This window comes from Arachis hypogaea, chromosome 20 (assembly GCF_003086295.3).
Source record: "Arachis hypogaea cultivar Tifrunner chromosome 20, arahy.Tifrunner.gnm2.J5K5, whole genome shotgun sequence".
Taxonomy (NCBI): domain Eukaryota; kingdom Viridiplantae; phylum Streptophyta; class Magnoliopsida; order Fabales; family Fabaceae; genus Arachis; species Arachis hypogaea.
In genome coordinates, this window is record NC_092055.1 from 2,497,541 (window position 1) to 2,510,263 (window position 12,723).

Genomic DNA, 12,723 nt, shown 5'->3' on the forward strand with positions numbered 1-12,723 from the left:
TATCCTCACCCTGTTTGGATTCTCCATTCTTCTTCACCCCTATTCCCTTTCTTCTTCTATTCTTCTTCCCTTCTACTCACATAAAGGAATCCCTATACTGTAACATAGAGGATTCCATATTTTCTTTGTTATTCCTTTCTTTTTCATATGAGCAGGAGCAAGGACAAGAACATTCTTGTTGAAGCAGATCCTGAACCTGAAAGGACTCTGAAGAGGAAACTAAGAGAAGCTAAAATACAACAATCCAGAGACAACCTTATTGAAAATTTCGAACAAGAAAAGGAGATGGCAGCCGAAAATAACAACAATGCAAGAAAGATTCTTGGTGACTTTACTGCACCAAATTCCAATCTACATGGAAGAAGCATTTCCATCCCTGCCATTGGAGCAAACAATTTTGAGCTGAAACCTCAGCTAGTTTCTCTGATGCAACAAAACTGCAAGTTTCATGGACTTCCATCTGAAGATCCTTTTCAATTCTTAACTGAATTCTTACAGATATGTGACACTGTTAAGACTAATGGAGTAGATCCTGAAGTCTACAGGCTTATGCTTTTCCCGTCTGCTATAAGAGACAGAGCTAGAATATGGTTGGACTCTCAACCTAAGGATAGCCTGAACTCTTGGGATAAGCTGGTCACGGCTTTCTTAGCCAAGTTCTTTCCTCCTCAAAAGCTTAGCAAACTTAGAGTGGATGTTCAAACCTTCAAACAGAAAGAAGGTGAATCCCTCTATGAAGCTTGGGAGAGATATAAGCAACTGACCAAAAAGTGTCCTTCTGACATGCTTTCAAAATGGACTATCCTGGATATATTCTATGATGGTCTATCTGAATTAGCTAAGATGTCATTGGACACTTCTGCAGGTGGATCCATTCACCTAAAGAAAACGCCTGCAGAAGCTCAGGAACTCATTGACATGGTTGCTAATAACCAGTTCATGTATACTTCTGAGAGAAATTCCGTGAATAATGGGACGCCTCAGAAGAAGGGAGTTCTTGAAATTGATGCTCTGAATGCCATATTGGCTCAGAACAAAATATTGACTCAGCAAGTCAATATGATTTCTCAGAGTCTGAATGGAATGCAAAATGCATCCAATAGTACTCAAGAGGCATCTTCTGAAGAAGAGGCTTATGATCCTGAGAACCCTGCAAGAGCAGAGGTGAATTACATGGGTGAACCCTATGGGAACACCTATAACCCCTCATGGAGAAATCATCCAAATTTCTCATGGAAGGATCAACAAAAGCCTCAACAAGGCTTTAATAATGGTGGAAGAAACAGGTTTAACAATAGTAAACCTTTTCCATCATCCACTCAGCAATAGACAGAGAATTTTGAGCAGAATCATTCTAGCTTAGCAAATTTAGTCTCTGATCTATCTAAGGCCACTTTGATTTTCATGAATGAAACAAGGTCCTCCATTAGAAATTTGGAGGCACAAGTGGGTCAGCTGAGTAAAAAGGTCACTAAAACTCCTCCCAGTACTCTCCCAAGCAATACAGAAGAGAATCCAAAGAGAGAGTGCAAGGCCATTGAATTAACCATCATGGCCGAACCTACTAGGGAGGGAGAGGACGTGAATCCTAGTGAGAAAGACCTCCTGGGACATTCAGTGATCAACAAGAAGTTTCCTATTGAGGATCTAAAGGAATCTGAGGCTCATATAGAGACCATAGAGATTCCATTCCTAGCCACAGCAAGAGCTGTGATTGATGTGGACAGAGGAGAGTTGATCCTTCAACTGAATGAGGACAACCTTGTGCTTAAAACTCAAGGATCTCTCTCTGCACCCATGGAGAGGAAGCATAAAAAGCTTCTCTCACTGCAGAGTCAACCAAAGCCCCCACAGTCAAACTCTAAGTTTGGTGTTGGGAGGCCACAACCAAACTCTAAGTTTAGTGTTGAACTCCCATATCCAAACTCTAAGTTTGGTGTTGGGAAGTCTCAACAATGCTCTGAACATCTGTGAGGCTCCATGAGAGCCCACTGTCAAGCTATTGACATTAAAGAAGCGCTTGTTGGGAGGTAACCCAATTTTTATTTATCTAATTTTTATTTTTATTTTTATTGTTTTTCATGTTTTATTAGGTTCATGATCATGTGGAGTCATAAAATAATTACAAAAATAAAAAACGAAATCAAAAACAGCAGAAGAAAAATCACACCCTGGAGGAAGGACTTACTGGCATTTAAATGCCAGTAAGGAGCATCTGGCTGGCGTTCAACACCAGAACAGAGCATGGTTCTGGTGCTGAACGCCAGAAACAAGCAACATCTGGTCGTTTAGACGCCAGGAAGACACCCTGGGAGAAGCTGGCGCTGAACGCCAGAAACAAGCATGGAACTGGCGTTCAACGCCAGAAATATGCTACAGATGGGCGTTGAACGCCCAGAACAAACATCAATCTGGCGTTTAAACGCCAGAATTGTATGCAAAGGCGTTTTACATGCCTAATGGGTGCAGGGATGTAAATCCTTGACACCTCAGGATCTATGGACCCCACAGGATCACCTCAGGATCTGTAAATCCCACAGGATCCCCACTTGCCTCTACTCACCTTACCTCCTCATAATCCTAGATCACCCTCTCCTCCATATCTTCTTCTCCTTCTTCTATTCTTTCCTCTTTTGCTCGAGGGCGAGCAACATTCTAAGTTTGGTGTGGTAAAAGCATTGCTTTGTTGCTTTTCCATAACCATTGATGGCACCTAAGGGCAGAGAAACCTCAAAAAAAAAAAGAAGAAGAGAAAAGGGAAGACAAAAGCTTCCACCTCCAAGTCATGGGAGATGGAGAGATTCATGTAAAGGGTCTATAGCTCAGTGGTAGAACATTTGACTGCAAATCAAGAGATCCCTGAGAGACCCAAGGGATACATTTTTCTCCACACAAATTGGGAACAACTAAGGATAGGAGCACCAAAATCACTAGAGGAGCAACAAAGACAAGGAAGAGACATAGAAGAAGCTCAAGGACATCATTGGACCTTCAAGAAGGTGCCACCCTCACTAAGGTAGACTCATTCCTTAACTTCCTTGTTCTTAATTCTCTGTTTTTCGATTTTATGCTATATGTTTATGTTTTGTGTCTCTACTTCATGATCATTAGTATTTAGTAACTATGTCTTAAGGCTATGAATAATTCCATGAATCCTTCACCTCTCTTAAATGAAAAATATTTTTAATTACAAAGGAACAAGAAGTACATGAATTTCGAATTTATCCTTGAATTTAGTTTAATTATATCGATGTGGTGACAATACTTTTTGTTTTCTGAATGAATGCTTGAACAGTGCATATGTCTTTTGAAATTGTTGTTTATGAATGTTAAATATGTTGGCTCTTGAAGAATGATGAACAAAGAAAAATGTTATTGATAATCTGAAAAATCATAAAATTTATTCTTGAAGCAAGAAAAAGCAGTGAATACAAAAGCTTGCAAAAAAAAAAGGAGAAAGAAAAAGAAAAAAGCAAGCAGAAAAAGCCAAAAGCTCTTAAAACCAAAAGGCAAGAGCAAAAATCCAATAGCCCTTAAAACCAAAAGGCAAGGGTAATAAAAAGGATCCAAGGGTTTGAGCATCAGTGGATAGGAGGGCCTAAAGGAATAAAATCCTGGCCTAAGCGGCTAAACCAAGCTGTCCCTAACCATGTGCTTGTGGCGTGAAGGTGTCAAGTGAAAACTTGAGACTGAGCGGTTAAAGTCGAGGTCCAAAGCAAAAAAAAAAAAGAGTGTGCTTAAGAACCCTGGACACCTCTAATTGGGGACTCTAGCAAAGCTGAGTCACAATCTGAAAAGGTTCACCCAATTATGTGTCTGTGGCATGTATGTATCCGATGGTAATACTGGAAAACAGAGTGCTTAGGGCCACGGCCAAGACTCATAAAAGAAGCTGTGTTCAAGAATCAACATACTGAACTAGGAGAATCAATAACACTATCTGAAATTCTAAGTTCCTATAGATGCCAATCATTCTGAACTTCAAAGGATAAAGTGAGATGCCGAAACTATTCAAGAGGCAAAAAGCTACAAGTCCCGCTCATCTAATTAGAATTAATATTCATTGATATTTTGGAATTTATAGTATATTCTCTTCTTTTTATCCTATTTGATTTTCAGTTGCTTGGGGACAAGCAACAATTTAAGTTTGGTGTTGTGATGAGCGGATAATTTATACGCTTTTTGGCATTGTTTTTAGTATGTTTTAGTTAGTTTTTATTATATTTTTATTAGTTTTTAATTAAAAATTACATTTCTTGACTTTACTATGAGTTTGTGTGTTTTTCTATGATTTCAGGTAATTTCTGGCTGAAATTGAGGGACCTGAGCAAAACTCTGATAAAAGGCTGACAAAGGACTGCTGATGCTGTTGGATTCTGACCTCCCTTCACTCGAAATGGATTTTCTGGAGCTACAGAACTCCAAATGGTGCGCTCTCAACGGCGTTGGAAAGTAGACATCCAGAGCTTTCCAACAATATATAATAGTTCATACTTTGTTCGAGATTAGATGACGCAAACTGGGGCTCAACGCCAGTTCTACGCTGCATTCTGGAGTTAAACGCCAGAAACACGTCATGAACCAGAGTTGAACGCCAAAAACACGTTACAACTTGGTGTTCAACTCCAAAAGAAGCCTCTGCACGTGAATGCTCCAAGCTCAGCCCAAACACACACCAAGTGGGCCCCGGAAGTGGATTTTTACGTCATTTACTTACTTCTGTAAACCCTAGTAACTAGTTTAGTATAAATAGAACTTTTTACTATTGTATTTACATCTTTGGATTATCTCTTGATCCTTGGATCACGTTTATGGGGGCTGGCCTCTCGGCCATGCCTGAACCTTCATCACTTATGTATTTTCAACGGTAGAGTTTCTACACTCCATAGATTAAGGTGTGGAGCTCTGCTGTTCTTCATGGATTAATGCAAAGTACTACTGTTTTTCTATTCAATTCAACTTATTCCGCTTCTAAGATATTCTTTCGCGCCTCAACATGAATGTGATGAACGTGACAATCATCATCATTCCCTACGAACGCGTGCCTGATAACCACTCCCGTTCTACCTCAGATTGAATGAGTATCTCTTAGATTTCTAATACAGGGGACCGAGTCCGAGATATTAGGATCTTCGTGGTATAAGTTAGAACCCATGGATGGCCATTCCTGAGATCCGGAAAGTCTAAACCTTGTCTGTGGTATTCCGAGTAGGATCCGGGAAGAGATGGCTGTGACGAACTTCAAACTCGTGAGTGCTGGGCGTAGTGACAGACGCAAAAGGAGGGTGAATTCTATTCCAGTATGATCGAAAACCTCAGATGATTAGCCGTGCCGTGACAGAGCATTTGGACCTTTTTCACAAGAGGAGGGGATGTAGCCATTGACAACGGTGATGCCCTTGCATAAAGTTTGCCAGAGGAACAAAAGCATCTCTATATGCTTATCTGAAATTCTCACCAATGATTTACATAAGTATTTCTATCCTATTTTATTTATCTTCTAAATTATCTAATTATCTAATCCAATCACATTTGAATCCGCCTGACTGAGAGTTACAAGATGACCATAGCTTGCTTCATACCAACAATTTCCGTGGGATCGACCCTTACTCACGTAAGGTTTATTACTTGGACGACCCAGTGCACTTGCTGGTCAGCTACACGGAGTTGTGACAAATTATGAATTAAAATTAGAGCACCAAGTTTTTGGAGCCATTACCAGAGATCACAATTTCACGTACCATTCCCTCAAACCAATCTCAGTACCGCATCAACATTTCAATTTAATGGTTTTCACATTCGTCTTTCAAAACTAACTATTATAAATCTCAATCTAAATCCAAGGTCACTATGACCAATCATCATAGTACTCATCTCTCAAACACGACAACTTGCACCCTCTCATCATCTAAATCCAATTATGGATCAATGATAATTTTCTCATCCGCTTTAGAACTATCAAAGCTCGCAGCCGCAATCAATTCCAACTATTTGGGGATCATTACTTGCAGTAACCCGCTTAACCCTTCTAGTATTCAAACTTAAGATATTATAGTAAACTTTTACAGCTCCTATTCGTAGCTATCCTGTGTTACTGCTTCCGCAAGTTTCTGCTGCTTTATTCTGATCTCTCGTCTAGTACTAGCTCTATCACTTACTTCCACAAGTACTCAACCACAACTTAGCATAACTGGCATTCACTAGATTTCTATCTATGATAGCCAAAACCACATAGCAACTTAATCGTACTTTTAACACGTTGTTACCGATCTTTCGCTTACCAATTCCCAAACCGTCAGATCTATCGGTATCACCCGTTGTTTTAGTGAACACACAACCTTGTTGTTGTCCCTTGGTAGTATTCCAGTTGACCTTCTTAGGACGTTTCCAGGACACGTGTCCAACTCCTCTATAACCATGGTAAAGTCCCAATCCATCTCGACACGGATTTACCGGATTATGTCTTTCACATCTCCCACAAGTCATCCCACTCTGAGGTTGCTTTCCATTAAAGGCCTACCTAATCATTATGCTCACCAAACCTTCTATTAAGATAACTTAGGGTTATCTAGAACAGATCATAATTTTTCATTCGACCATGTATTATGAGTGAATACCAGCCTTCAGCATTGTCTAAAGTGGTAAAGAATTAAGTTATCAGTTTTCTTATTACCTCAGGTACGAGAATCGGACCTGGCAGTCTCCCGGTCCTTTCGGTGTGGGCAATCTCTGACCAAATGTCCTAGCTTTCCGCAATTGTGACACAAACCTGAACCATAACGACACGGTCTATTTGGGTGATGACCTCCACATCTCTGACAGCTCAAAACATCCGAAGCAGCCACTATCTGTTTTCTCCTACCTTTTCCTTGGGAATTCTTATTCGTCGCAAGGTCATTTCGCCCTTGGGAAAAACGTTGTGGGTATCCTCTTCTCTTAAACTCTTGACCCCTTGTTGGGTATTCTTGATTGTGCTCCCTGCGGTGGGACTCCCGACGGTCATTCTTCGCCTCAACAGCCTTCCTCACACATTCTTCAGCAATACGGCTCTTGTTCACAAGTTCGGAGAAGACCCTAATCTCCATCGGTCCAACGGAGCTCAGGATTTCACTTTAAAGTCCTCCCTCATACTTAATACACTTCCATTCCTCGAAGTCTCCCGGGGTTCCTTGACACATACGAGAAAACCTTAATAACTCCTCAAATTTATCCGTATACTGAGATACGGACATTGTACCCTGCTTTAGCTGCAGTAATTCAAGTTCCTTGGCCATTCTAGCAGAATTCGGGAAGTACTTCTTATAGAATTCCACTCAGAAGGCACCCCAGGTGATAGGATCATTCCTCTGCTGCAAGAGATGTCGAGCCCCTTGCCACCAATGCGATGCTTCCCCCATGAGCAGATAGGTAGCAAATTCAACACACTGCTTTTCAGGCACCAACTGCGCTTGCAGTGCTCGCTCCATGGCCTGAAACCAAGTGTCAGCTTCAGTCGGATTGGTGGTTCCCTTGAACTTAGGTGGATTAACCTTTAAGAAAGTTGCCAGTGTCATCGGGCCCTGAGCTCCACTTCCGCCATTGCCATTATTATTTATCTGTTGCCCAAGAGCCTCCGCAGTGGCCTGCATAGCAGCAGCCATATTCTCCAACGCCGCCATAAGGTTTATCGGGCTATTCGGGTTGATTTCCGGTTCCTGAGTACTAGTACATTCTCTCTCACGTCCCCGACCGGGTCCACGAGGCGCCATCTGGTTCCTATACACACCAAACAATCGATATCAAGTTGATCAGTCTCAATATCGGAAGTATAGTGCTTCAAAGTACCAAAGGTACACTCATGGACTTCATGCTAGATGTATCGGTTAGATACCCTAACTAGCACAGGCACAGACTCAGAGTATACACTTAAGCATAAGCAGTTCCATTCCTCAGGCTCACGAGGACGAACTGCTCTGATACCATAATGTAACACCCTAATATGCAAATCCTTATGCTCGAGTCATAAGTCAATGATACTACGGTGGTACGACACTCAGGTGGATTTTTAATATATAGATATAGGTAATTTCGAAAGGAATATTAATCGAGAAGCCTGAAAAGAGTAGAAATAAAATCACGAAGACGTACCACTCACGTTTCGACAACAAAAAGATAAACAGTGAAGCCGAAAGCGATATACGAACAAGGCATAAAGGAGATTAAGAGATAGATAACAGATAGATATATATAACATAAGTAAATAGCCAATAGTCGCGACCCGTGAAGTTTAGGCCGGCTAGGGTACAGTATGAAAGTAGTTGACAACAGTATATCCTAATCTCTCCCAAAGGAAGCACGAGAGCCTCTATAGGTCAGTTTAAAAGAGTTCAATACATAATATAATCATTTCGAAACAAAGGTGGAGAGATTCTAAGCAAAACACAAAGTAGAGAAAATAAAGATCTTCGCCATATCTCAGACGACCCACAACTCACTTCTGAGCACCTGGACCTGTATCTGAAAAACAAGAGATATATACGGAATGAGAACCCCGGGCTCATGGGTTCCCAGTACGGTAAAAGTGCCAAATAAGTATAATGCACTGCAATAAAAACTCATTAAGCATCCTAAACTCCTTTTCACCAAGTATCTAGCCTAGATTATCACTAATCCATGAATAGGCAACTGTCGTAACGGGATACTAAATCTAGTTCATATCTCATATGATTCCCAACTCGCTGACTCTCTCACGAATCGGATTCAGAATCATAAACAAAACCATCATCAGTCGTCCTGTCTCAACAATTCTATATCAATACATCATACCCTCACCTGGAGCTAATGAAATCACATCACTGCGTCTACCCAGGGAGCTCAAATTATCTCATCCAATGGTCATCATCATCATGCAATCGCATCATCAATTCATCTCACCAAGAACAACCCTCAACCTCTACCGACACCAACATGAGGGGTCTCTCAGTTGTACAAACACAAGCAATACAGGCAAGTAATACACAATTAAGGTACAAGTAGAACAAGTAGCACATAATCAGGTAACATAGGATATATAATGTAGAAATCCAAAACAAATAGGCAAACCCAAACAATTCAAGCCAACTCGACGTGTCCGGTAGCTAACCCGGGCACAGTCTCTCTGTTGCGCAATAATATCATTAGAGGGAATATGTGCCCTGTCACCATTAGAGGGTATCTACGCCCTGTCACCATTAGAGGGTATCTGCGCCCTGTCGCCATTAGAGGGTATCGGTGCCCTGTCACCCTTACAACCAGAGAGAAAACACAAGCATACTTACATTCAACATTTTCCATCAATATTCATTTATCATATTCGTTCATTTATCATATATGCATTTATACTCAGCCATAATCCATAATGGCTTTGCCGTAACCCGGCAATAACTCAGCCATCCGGCTCACAGTTCAATCCAGAACTAGCCAATTTATCAACATGGCTCCACTGTATTCGGCAATAACTCAGCCACCTTGCTCATGGTTCAATCAAGAACCAGCCATTTATCAATAAATATAGCCCTTCGGCTCATGGCATACACGGTACTTCCACCATCATCCTCCATATCTCATATAATCATCTTTGATCATCGTTGATCATAACTTTTCCCCTTGCTTCATTCGCAAGTTACCACATCCCCTAGCTCCTTTCTCATTGCAAGGCATATCGTAATGATTTAATACATAAGGGGTGAGATCGGAGGCTTAGAAGTATGAGGTTTGGCTTTTAAAACTCAAAAATTAACTTTGGCATGAAAACAGGGCCACGCGTACGCGTCCTCCACGCGCATGCGTGGATGGCCACAAAGCTCATCGACGCGTCTGCGTCATACACACAGACGCGCGGATTGAAACACAGCCAGACGACGCGTACGCGTCAGCCACGCGTACGCGTCAGCCACGCGTACGCGTGGGTGCATTTGCGCCCCAGGCATAAAACTGGCACAACTCTGGCACAACTCTCGGGAAAATGGCTGGGCATTGGGTGCAACGCATCGACGCGCACGCGTGGATGGTGCCTTCTTGAAGAACGACGCGTACGCGCCAAGTGCGCCTACGCGTGGAGGGTCATTCTACTAAAATTTTCTAAGTTAAAAGCTGCAGAATTCACATATTCAACCCCCAATCTTCCGACGGACATAACTTTCTCATTTTAAATCGTTTTTCGCCCGTTCTTCGAATGGCATGGACATCCCAGATCCAATTTCACTTCTAAACAAGTTTGGCACAAAACAAAAATCCGCAGTCCAAGCTATGTCCCATCAAAGTATGCCCAAAAACCATGTTTTCACACAAGACCACAAAGTGCCATTTTCAACCCTTTTCAAAATCAACCAAAGCATGCCAATTTCAATCCCTTTTGAAATCAATCAAAATATACCAAAACCAACATCAAGCCTCCTCAACTCATACATTAACACTTTACCACAATTCACAAAACTGCCATATAACCGTTTTTACCCATTTCAAACAAATGGCTAAATTGCAAACACATTAACATGTCATACATCCTTCCTCATCCTAATTTCCAACAATACTATTTTCAATCAATCATCATTATACATAATCAATATCATACTCACTATCACGTGGTTTCACCCACTAATCAACCTTAATCATTCCTCAAGCATATATCACAATATACATATCTCTCATGCATCATCATACCATCAAGGCATCATTAATCATAATCACATATATGACCACATAATATATCTCAACCAAAACTAAACATACCTCATCTACATAATTTCACCCAAAATTACCAAATTCCACACTTCAACTCCTCAAACCTTATTATTCAATAACCAACCCAATTATTCATATATTCATTATCTGAAATTCATCCAATCACTTGTGTCATCAAACAATGCACACATCAACTTACCTTCCTTACCTCTTTCCGGCCTCCGGCCCAATTCATAATTTAAAAGCATAAACCACAAATCAATACTCATTACCCAATACATACAATTCTCAATACACCAAGCATACAACTATACAAGGCCACACCATTCTCAACCCAATCATTAATTCACATAACATACCAACTATGCATATTAGCACCAACCATTTACACAATCCAAACTTAATCTTAGGGGCATCTAGCCTAGGAATTCTCATCACACCACACAGTACTTAAATGAAACTTAAACCGTACCTCTTGTAGCCAAACCAATTGGGCCCCTTCTATGGAAGTCTCCACCAACCCTTAGCTCCAAGCCTCACCAAAGCTCCACAAGCAACACCAACCTCCCAATTGTGTATCAAAATCACCAAGTACACTAACATAACCAATATCACATACATACATCAACCTAGGGCTCATAAATATGATAAATCACAAGGGTTGGAGGGTTTCTTACCTTAACCCACTAAAGTTTGTGATGAATATCACCCATGGCTCATACTAGAGCACTCCTAAACAACCAAAATCATAAGGTTTCCTCAAAACCCAAACCAAATTTGAATTTGAAGAGGAAAATGAAAACTGGGCATAGGACAGTGGATTACTCACCACAAAACTTAGATAGAATTGTAGAGGATGAAAATAGCGACGCGTGGCCACAAACGGCTCCTCAATCGGAACTCCGTAGCTCAAGTTATGGTGGTTTGAATATCAAAGAGAGTTAGGTTTTCTCCCTTCCCTCCTCTCTTCTCAATTCAGCGCCCCAACCCTTCCTTTTAGGGTAGAATGAGCTGAAATGCTCATAATTAATGTTTATATATATTGGGTCTTGGGCCCACTTAGGCCCGGTTCACTTATTTTTGTCCGTTAGCCCAATTTTGGGCCAAAACCTTTAAGATTAGCGCTCCAAATCGCATTTTAAATATTTCTACCTTACCTAATTAAAATTCCTCCTTTCTTAACCTTATTTACTTATAATCAATTTTCTCAACTGCAGTACCAGACAGATCTCAGCCGGTACTGCCGGTCAAAATTCCATTGCGCGTTTTTACGCAGAAAACTATGTTTTCCGACTCGGAAAAATTCACTGAATCCAAATATCATATTTAAATGATCAAATTCCAATTTCCAAATCTTCTAACTATATTTGCTCCTATTTAATTTACTATTTAATTAATTTTCGTTAGACCGGGTATTACAAGATCTATGATACTGTTAAGACCAATGGGGTTGATCCCGAGGTCTACAGGCTTATACTTTTCCCGTTTGCTGTAAGAGACAGAGCTAGAATATGGTTGGATTCTCAACCTAAGGATAGCCTGAACTCTTGGGATAAGCTGGTCACGGCTTTCTTAGCCAAGTTCTTTCCTCCTCAAAAGCTTAGTAAGCTTAGAGTTGATGTTCAAACCTTCAGACAAAAAGAAGGTGAATCCCTCTATGAAGCTTGGGAGAGATATAAGCAACTGACCAAAAAGTGTCCTTCTGACATGCTTTCAGAATGGACCATCCTGGATATATTCTATGATGGTCTGTCTGAATTATCAAAGATGTCACTGGACCATTCTGCAGGTGGATCCATTCACCTAAAGAAAACGCCTGCAGAAGCTCAGGAACTCATAGACATGGTTGTAAATAACCAGTTTATGTACACTTCTGAAAGGAATCCTGTGAGTAATGGGATGCCTCAGAGGAAGGGAGTTCTTGAAATTGATGCTCTGAGTGCCATATTGGCTCAGAATAAACTATTGACTCAGCAAGTCAATATGATTTCTCAGAGTCTGAATGGATTGCAAGCTACATCC

General features: G+C 40.9%; 2 non-coding genes across 2 annotated transcripts; both read right to left on the bottom strand.

The window, feature by feature from the left end:
• Positions 1 to 681: 681 nt before the first annotated feature.
• On the bottom strand, positions 682 to 789 carry LOC112787482 (small nucleolar RNA R71). The gene has a single exon (XR_003194894.1). It is a non-coding gene; the product is annotated as a small nucleolar RNA R71 (small nucleolar RNA).
• An 11,517-nt stretch (positions 790 to 12,306) lies between these two features.
• Positions 12,307 to 12,414, bottom strand: LOC112787321 (small nucleolar RNA R71). Its single transcript, XR_003194740.1, has one exon. It is a non-coding gene; the product is annotated as a small nucleolar RNA R71 (small nucleolar RNA).
• Positions 12,415 to 12,723: the final 309 nt, after the last annotated feature.